Source organism: Palaemon carinicauda, chromosome 14 (genome assembly GCF_036898095.1).
Source record: "Palaemon carinicauda isolate YSFRI2023 chromosome 14, ASM3689809v2, whole genome shotgun sequence".
Lineage (NCBI taxonomy): Eukaryota > Metazoa > Arthropoda > Malacostraca > Decapoda > Palaemonidae > Palaemon > Palaemon carinicauda.
Window position 1 is genome coordinate 135,451,799 of NC_090738.1, and position 7,763 is coordinate 135,459,561.

The following is a 7,763-nucleotide window of genomic DNA, read 5'->3' on the forward strand; positions in this document are numbered from 1 at the left end:
CACTCAGAATATATCGACCATAAATATCATCTCAGTTCTGTAACATATCCTTTGTACGTATTTGATTATGAAATAAAATACAGACTACATTTTGTAATCGTCTTAATATTGAAACCTGTTGAGATATGAAAGCAAAAAAAATCTGTTATGAAATCTAGTCGAACGTCCCACGCATAGAGCATTCTCAATTGATAATTTTCCCCATTCTCAGAGATATGTTATTGAGATAAGGATTTTTGGCCATTAAAACCAGCCGGTTAGCTTTCAAGTGTCTTGTACGCTAACGACCCCCTTCAAGAACACCACCATGAGACCGTTGATATTACTTCTGTTGTGCTCTGCAGCCTTGGTGGCAGCTGAACTGAAAAGGTAAAGGGCTGTGTAGTTGTCTTTGGTGTTACGAAGGTTTGTGAATTATTGGACACTGCAAAAATAGGGTTTTATGGATTTTGGTTGTTTATACTTATGTGGAGACTCACAAATTAATTTGTAGTGAATGGTTTCAAGTTGAACATGCTGATCTAAGTTTATATATGACAGTTCCTCTTTGCTTAGTTTATGTTATGACTTCCTCTTTTTTAAGTTTATATCATGACAGTTCCTCCTTTCTTAGTTTATATTATGACAGTTTCTCTTTTCTTAGTTTATAATATGACAGTTTCTCTTTTCTTAGTTTATGTTATGAAATTTTCTGTTTTCTTAGTTTATATTATGACAGTTTCTCTTTTCTTAGTTTATATTATGACAATTTCTCTTCTCTTAGTTTATATATGACAGTTCCTCTTTTCTTAGTTTGTATTATGACAGTTTCTCTTTTCTTAGTTTACATTATGACATTCTCTTTTTTTAGTTTATATTATGACAGTTTCTCTTTTCTTAGTTTACATTATGACAGTTCCTCTTTTCTTAGTCTACATTATGACAGTTCGTTTGTTCTTAGTTTATATCATGACAGTTTCTCTTTTCTTAGTTTATATTATAACAGTTTCTCTTTTCTTAGTTTATATCATGACAGCTTCTCTTCTCTCAGTTTATATTATGACAGCTTCTCTTTTCTTAGTTTATATTATGACAGTTCCTCTTTTCTTAGTTTATGTTATGCCAATTTCTCTTTTCTAAGTTTATATTATGACAGTTTCTCTTTTCTTAGTTTGTATTATGACAGTTTCTTTTGTCTTAGTTTATATTATGACAGATTCTCTTTTCTTAGTTTATATTATGACAGAATCTCTTCTCTTAGTTTATATTATGCCAGTTCCTCTTTTCTTAGTTTATATTATGACAGTTCCTCTTTTCTTAGTTTATATTATGACAGTTTCTCTTTTCTTAGTTTATATATGAAAATTTTATTTTAATGTTATTACTGATCTTGAGATATTCTATATTCTCATTCATTACTTCCCATATAGTTTATATCCCCATTTCCTTTCCTTTCTGGGATATTTTTCTTTATTGGAGCCCTTGGGCTTTTCCAACTAGGGTTATAGTTTAGTTAGTGATAATGATGATGAAAATAATACCAGCCTTTTTTCAAGGCTTACTGACTAAAGAAAGGTCTTTATAAAGAGAAAAATTGTGCGTATGAAAAAATATTTCTCAAGGAAAAGTTAAAATCCTTTTGACAGAAAAATGTATCAATGAAATATTGATACTGCAAAAAGTGAGCTCCTTTGTCAAAAGAAAGTAAGGGACCTTTTGCAAAAGATATGTTCTTAAGAGTGAAACATTAATAAAAGAATAGTCATTATGATAACATTTTAAAAAGTAATGTCTAAAAATAAAAGAATCTCTGACTAAAGTAAGGTTTATAAGAATTGCTGACTAAGATGTATCTAAAACGTTAAAGTCGAAAGTTGTAGAGAGAATGGCTTATTGCAAAAATCATCCCGAGTTGTAACTCTCAGACGAATAGAACACAAGTAGAATATTTTTACCAAAAAATGCAATATAAAGAGAGTCTTTTAAGACTTTCAGTGATTAATCTATCCTGAAATAATTTTTAACTCTGTCATTCTAGTGTTTTGAGTATTTTTCATTGTTCTCTAGTCTTTATATATATATATATATGTGTGTGTGTGTGTGTATATATATATATATGTGTGTGTGTGTGTGTATATATATATATATATATAATATATAATATATATATGTATATATATATATGTGTATATATATATATATATATGGATAAATATCAACACAACATCGTGTTCAAATAGAAATAAATTTCTACCTCATACTTGGGATCGAACTCTAGCCCCTTCTGATGAAAGGCCAGGTCGAAACCAACCATGCCACGAGAGCCCATAAAAGGAAACTGAACCTGACACTAATCTAGTTGTCCGAGGATTTACCTGGTGAGACATCAGTCTCTTTACCAGCGAGTTTTACCAGATTTCCCCGGGCCACCACGTGACACAATTGGTAGTAATTCATTCAAATTACCCCTAATGAGTCAATATGGATAAATATCAACACAACATCGTGTTCAAATAGAAATAAATTTCTACCTCATACTTGGGATCGAACTCTAGCCCCTTCTGATGAAAGGCCAGGTCGAAACCAACCATGCCACGAGAGCCCATAAAAGGAAACTGAACCTGACACTAATCTAGTTGTCCGAGGATTTACCTGGTGAGACATCAGTCTCTTTACCAGCGAGTTTTACCAGATTTCCCCGGGCCACCACGTGACACAATTGGTAGTAATTCATTCAAATTACCCCTAATGAGTCAATATGGATAAATATCAACACAACATCGTGTTCAAATAGAAATAAATTTCTACCTCATACTTGGGATCGAACTCTAGCCCCTTCTGATGAAAGGCCAGGTCGAAACCAACCATGCCACGAGAGCCCATAAAAGGAAACTGAACCTGACACTAATCTAGTTGTCCGAGGATTTACCTGGTGAGACATCAGTCTCTTTACCAGCGAGTTTTACCAGATTTCCCCGGGCCACCACGTGACACAATTGGTAGTAATTCATTCAAATTACCCCTAATGAGTCAATATGGATAAATATCAACACAACATCGTGTTCAAATAGAAATAAATTTCTACCTCATACTTGGGATCGAACTCTAGCCCCTTCTGATGAAAGGCCAGGTCGAAACCAACCATGCCACGAGAGCCCATAAAAGGAAACTGAACCTGACACTAATCTAGTTGTCCGAGGATTTACCTGGTGAGACATCAGTCTCTTTACCAGCGAGTTTTACCAGATTTCCCCGGGCCACCACGTGACACAATTGGTAGTAATTCATTCAAATTACCCCTAATGAGTCAATATGGATAAATATCAACACAACATCGTGTTCAAATAGAAATAAATTTCTACCTCATACTTGGGATCGAACTCTAGCCCCTTCTGATGAAAGGCCAGGTCGAAACCAACCATGCCACGAGAGCCCATAAAAGGAAACTGAACCTGACACTAATCTAGTTGTCCGAGGATTTACCTGGTGAGACATCAGTCTCTTTACCAGCGAGTTTTACCAGATTTCCCCGGGCCACCACGTGACACAATTGGTAGTAATTCATTCAAATTACCCCTAATGAGTCAATATGGATAAATATCAACACAACATCGTGTTCAAATAGAAATAAATTTGTTGTGTTGATATTTATCCATATTGACTCATTAGGGGTAATTTGAATGAATTACTACCAATTGTGTCACGTGGTGGCCCGGGGAAATCTGGTAAAACTCGCTGGTAAAGAGACTGATGTCTCACCAGGTAAATCCTCGGACAACTAGATTAGTGTCAGGTTCAGTTTCCTTTTATGGGCTCTCGTGGCATGGTTGGTTTCGACCTGGCCTTTCATCAGAAGGGGCTAGAGTTCGATCCCAAGTATGAGGTAGAAATTTATTTCTATTTGAACACGATGTTGTGTTGATATTTATCCATATTGACTCATTAGGGGTAATTTGAATGAATTACTACCAATTGTGTCACGTGGTGGCCCGGGGAAATCTGGTAAAACTCGCTGGTAAAGAGACTGATGTCTCACCAGGTAAATCCTCGGACAACTAGATTAGTGTCAGGTTCAGTTTCCTTTTATGGGCTCTCGTGGCATGGTTGGTTTCGACCTGGCCTTTCATCAGAAGGGGCTAGAGTTCGATCCCAAGTATGAGGTAGAAATTTATTTCTATTTGAACACGATGTTGTGTTGATATTTATCCATATTGACTCATTAGGGGTAATTTGAATGAATTACTACCAATTGTGTCACGTGGTGGCCCGGGGAAATCTGGTAAAACTCGCTGGTAAAGAGACTGATGTCTCACCAGGTAAATCCTCGGACAACTAGATTAGTGTCAGGTTCAGTTTCCTTTTATGGGCTCTCGTGGCATGGTTGGTTTCGACCTGGCCTTTCATCAGAAGGGGCTAGAGTTCGATCCCAAGTATGAGGTAGAAATTTATTTCTATTTGAACACGATGTTGTGTTGATATTTATCCATATTGACTCATTAGGGGTAATTTGAATGAATTACTACCAATTGTGTCACGTGGTGGCCCGGGGAAATCTGGTAAAACTCGCTGGTAAAGAGACTGATGTCTCACCAGGTAAATCCTCGGACAACTAGATTAGTGTCAGGTTCAGTTTCCTTTTATGGGCTCTCGTGGCATGGTTGGTTTCGACCTGGCCTTTCATCAGAAGGGGCTAGAGTTCGATCCCAAGTATGAGGTAGAAATTTATTTCTATTTGAACACGATGTTGTGTTGATATTTATCCATATTGACTCATTAGGGGTAATTTGAATGAATTACTACCAATTGTGTCACGTGGTGGCCCGGGGAAATCTGGTAAAACTCGCTGGTAAAGAGACTGATGTCTCACCAGGTAAATCCTCGGACAACTAGATTAGTGTCAGGTTCAGTTTCCTTTTATGGGCTCTCGTGGCATGGTTGGTTTCGACCTGGCCTTTCATCAGAAGGGGCTAGAGTTCGATCCCAAGTATGAGGTAGAAATTTATTTCTATTTGAACACGATGTTGTGTTGATATTTATCCATATTGACTCATTAGGGGTAATTTGAATGAATTACTACCAATTGTGTCACGTGGTGGCCCGGGGAAATCTGGTAAAACTCGCTGGTAAAGAGACTGATGTCTCACCAGGTAAATCCTCGGACAACTAGATTAGTGTCAGGTTCAGTTTCCTTTTATGGGCTCTCGTGGCATGGTTGGTTTCGACCTGGCCTTTCATCAGAAGGGGCTAGAGTTCGATCCCAAGTATGAGGTAGAAATTTATATATATATATATATCAAACTTTATCTTGATTTATTCAACTCCCTATACCTCACTATGGTTAGTTAGTTTACCTAGCTTGTTTAAACAAACAAATTAATCAACCAATAAGTACCTGGTCAAATTTTAGTGACAGGAGGTTAAATAATGATGCCTTATGAATGATAATTTCCACTAACATTGTATGAGACTCCAAAATACACTGAAATAGGATAATGTTATCCTATCCTGAAGAGATAGCTTTGTTGAACACTGCCTCTGAATATTATGATCCTCACGAGTATTTCCACACTCCCAGAGTGTCCCTGAAGAAGATCGAAAGGACTCGAACACTCGGTGATTTGTCCCGGACGAGAAAATTCCTACAGAACCGATACTCTTCTCAAGATGTTGGTGATAGTATCCTGGACCTTGACAACTATATGGATGTAAGGATTTCGTGACTTTCTTCTAGGATGCATATAGAAAATGTTGCTAATTTTGATTAATGTTCTTAAACTTTGATTAATTCTTCTTCTTCTTATTATTATTATTATTATTATTATTATTATTATTATTATTATTATTATTATTCAAATAAACATTAGTTCATATAATTTGTCCTAAGAAATCGGCGAACCTGTATATATATATATATATATATATATATATATATATATATATTATATATATATATATATATATATATATATACATATACCTCTCCATAATATATATATATATATATATATATATATATATATATATATATATATATACTATATATATATATATATATATATATATACAAATTAACTTCATAAAAATTCAATAATTACTTTTCGCTTGGTTGTACCATTCCAGAGGTCTAAACCAGACTTCTTATTTTCTTTAACAGTACTGTACCACGTTTGATGAACATACTAATAATAATATTGAAATTGTAAAGAAAATAGACATAGCAATAGCCTTGATCAATGCATTCCTTGAGGAGGAGGCATATGCCTATTTGAAAATTCAATTATTACTAACTGATCGTCCTTCATATTCTTGATAATTCATTTATCATGGAGATGAACATACTAATAATAATATTAAAATTGTAAAGAAAATAGACATAGCAATAGCCTTGATCAATGCATTCCTTGAGGAGGAGGCATATGCCTATTTGAAAATTCAATTATTACTAACTGATCCTCCTTCATATTCTTTAAAAATTCATGAAGAGGTCCTTGTTCTTTTCTTCTTCGTGAAAATAAACATCACTGACTTTTTCCACCCGGTCTCTTCCAGGCCCAGTACTATGGGCCCATCAACATCGGTACCCCAGCCCAGGAGTTCAATGTGATCTTCGACACTGGGTCTTCCAATCTCTGGGTACCCTCCGTTAAGTGCTTGAGCTTGGCTTGCTGTAAGTAGTTGGGAAAACTATAATAATCTATATATTGGTGTAGGGTGGGCAGAAATTTATTATAATGGATAGAAAAATAAGATAAATAAATTTCAAAATGGCTATCTCTTATTGTCTTGGAAACTTCAAGCCCTGAACTCTAAAGTGCCTACAAGAAACTGGAGAGGATGAAAGTGAAACTTGGGAACTATACAGTCATATGTCGTTTAACGTAATGTGTATGTATATATATATATATATATATATATATATATATATATATATATATATATATATATATATGTATATATATATATATATATATATATATATATATATATATATATATATATATATATATATATATAGTATATATATAGTATATATATATATATATATATATATATATATATATATATATATTACATATATATATATGTTTATATATATGTTTATATATATAATATATATATATATATATATATATATATATATATATATATATATAATGTTACCCAAGTTAATTTCTATTGGTTAAGTAGTTTCGATTGGTGTGTTTATACTTTATCAATCAATGTATTCATTCAATAAATATTTTGTTTATTTAAATGGGTTAATTTCTATTAGTTAATTATGTTACAATTTCCGTGTTTATGATTTATCAACCCATTGATATATTTATCCAATAAATATTTTGTTTATTTACTTAACCAGGTTGATTCCTATCAGTTAATTAAGCTCAATCAACGTATTTATCAAAATAAATATTTCATTATATAAATTATTTTAACGTTTGATAACAATTTATCTAATATTTAATATCCAACATTATCTACTTACAGTATATATGATTCTTCATTAAATATAGTTTTAATTTATTGTATCATTATCTAATTTAATTAATCATCGACATTTATTTGTTTATTTCACAGTATCCAACATTATCTACTTACAGTATATATGATTCTTCATTAAATATAGTTTTAATTTATTGTATTATTATGTAATTTAATTAAACTTAGGCATATTTTTTTTTTTTATTTTAGTGGCCCATCGTAGGTACAAGTCTGGCCAGTCTTCGACTTACATAGAAAATGGGACAGCCATTGATTCCACTACGGATCGGGCTCCTGCAAAG

At 33.2% G+C, this 7,763-nt stretch overlaps 1 pseudogene; it reads left to right on the forward strand.

The window, feature by feature from the left end:
- Nucleotides 1-211: 211 nt before the first annotated feature.
- LOC137653784 (lysosomal aspartic protease-like) overlaps nt 212-7,763 on the forward strand; it is a 15,862-nt pseudogene continuing 8,310 nt past the window's right edge.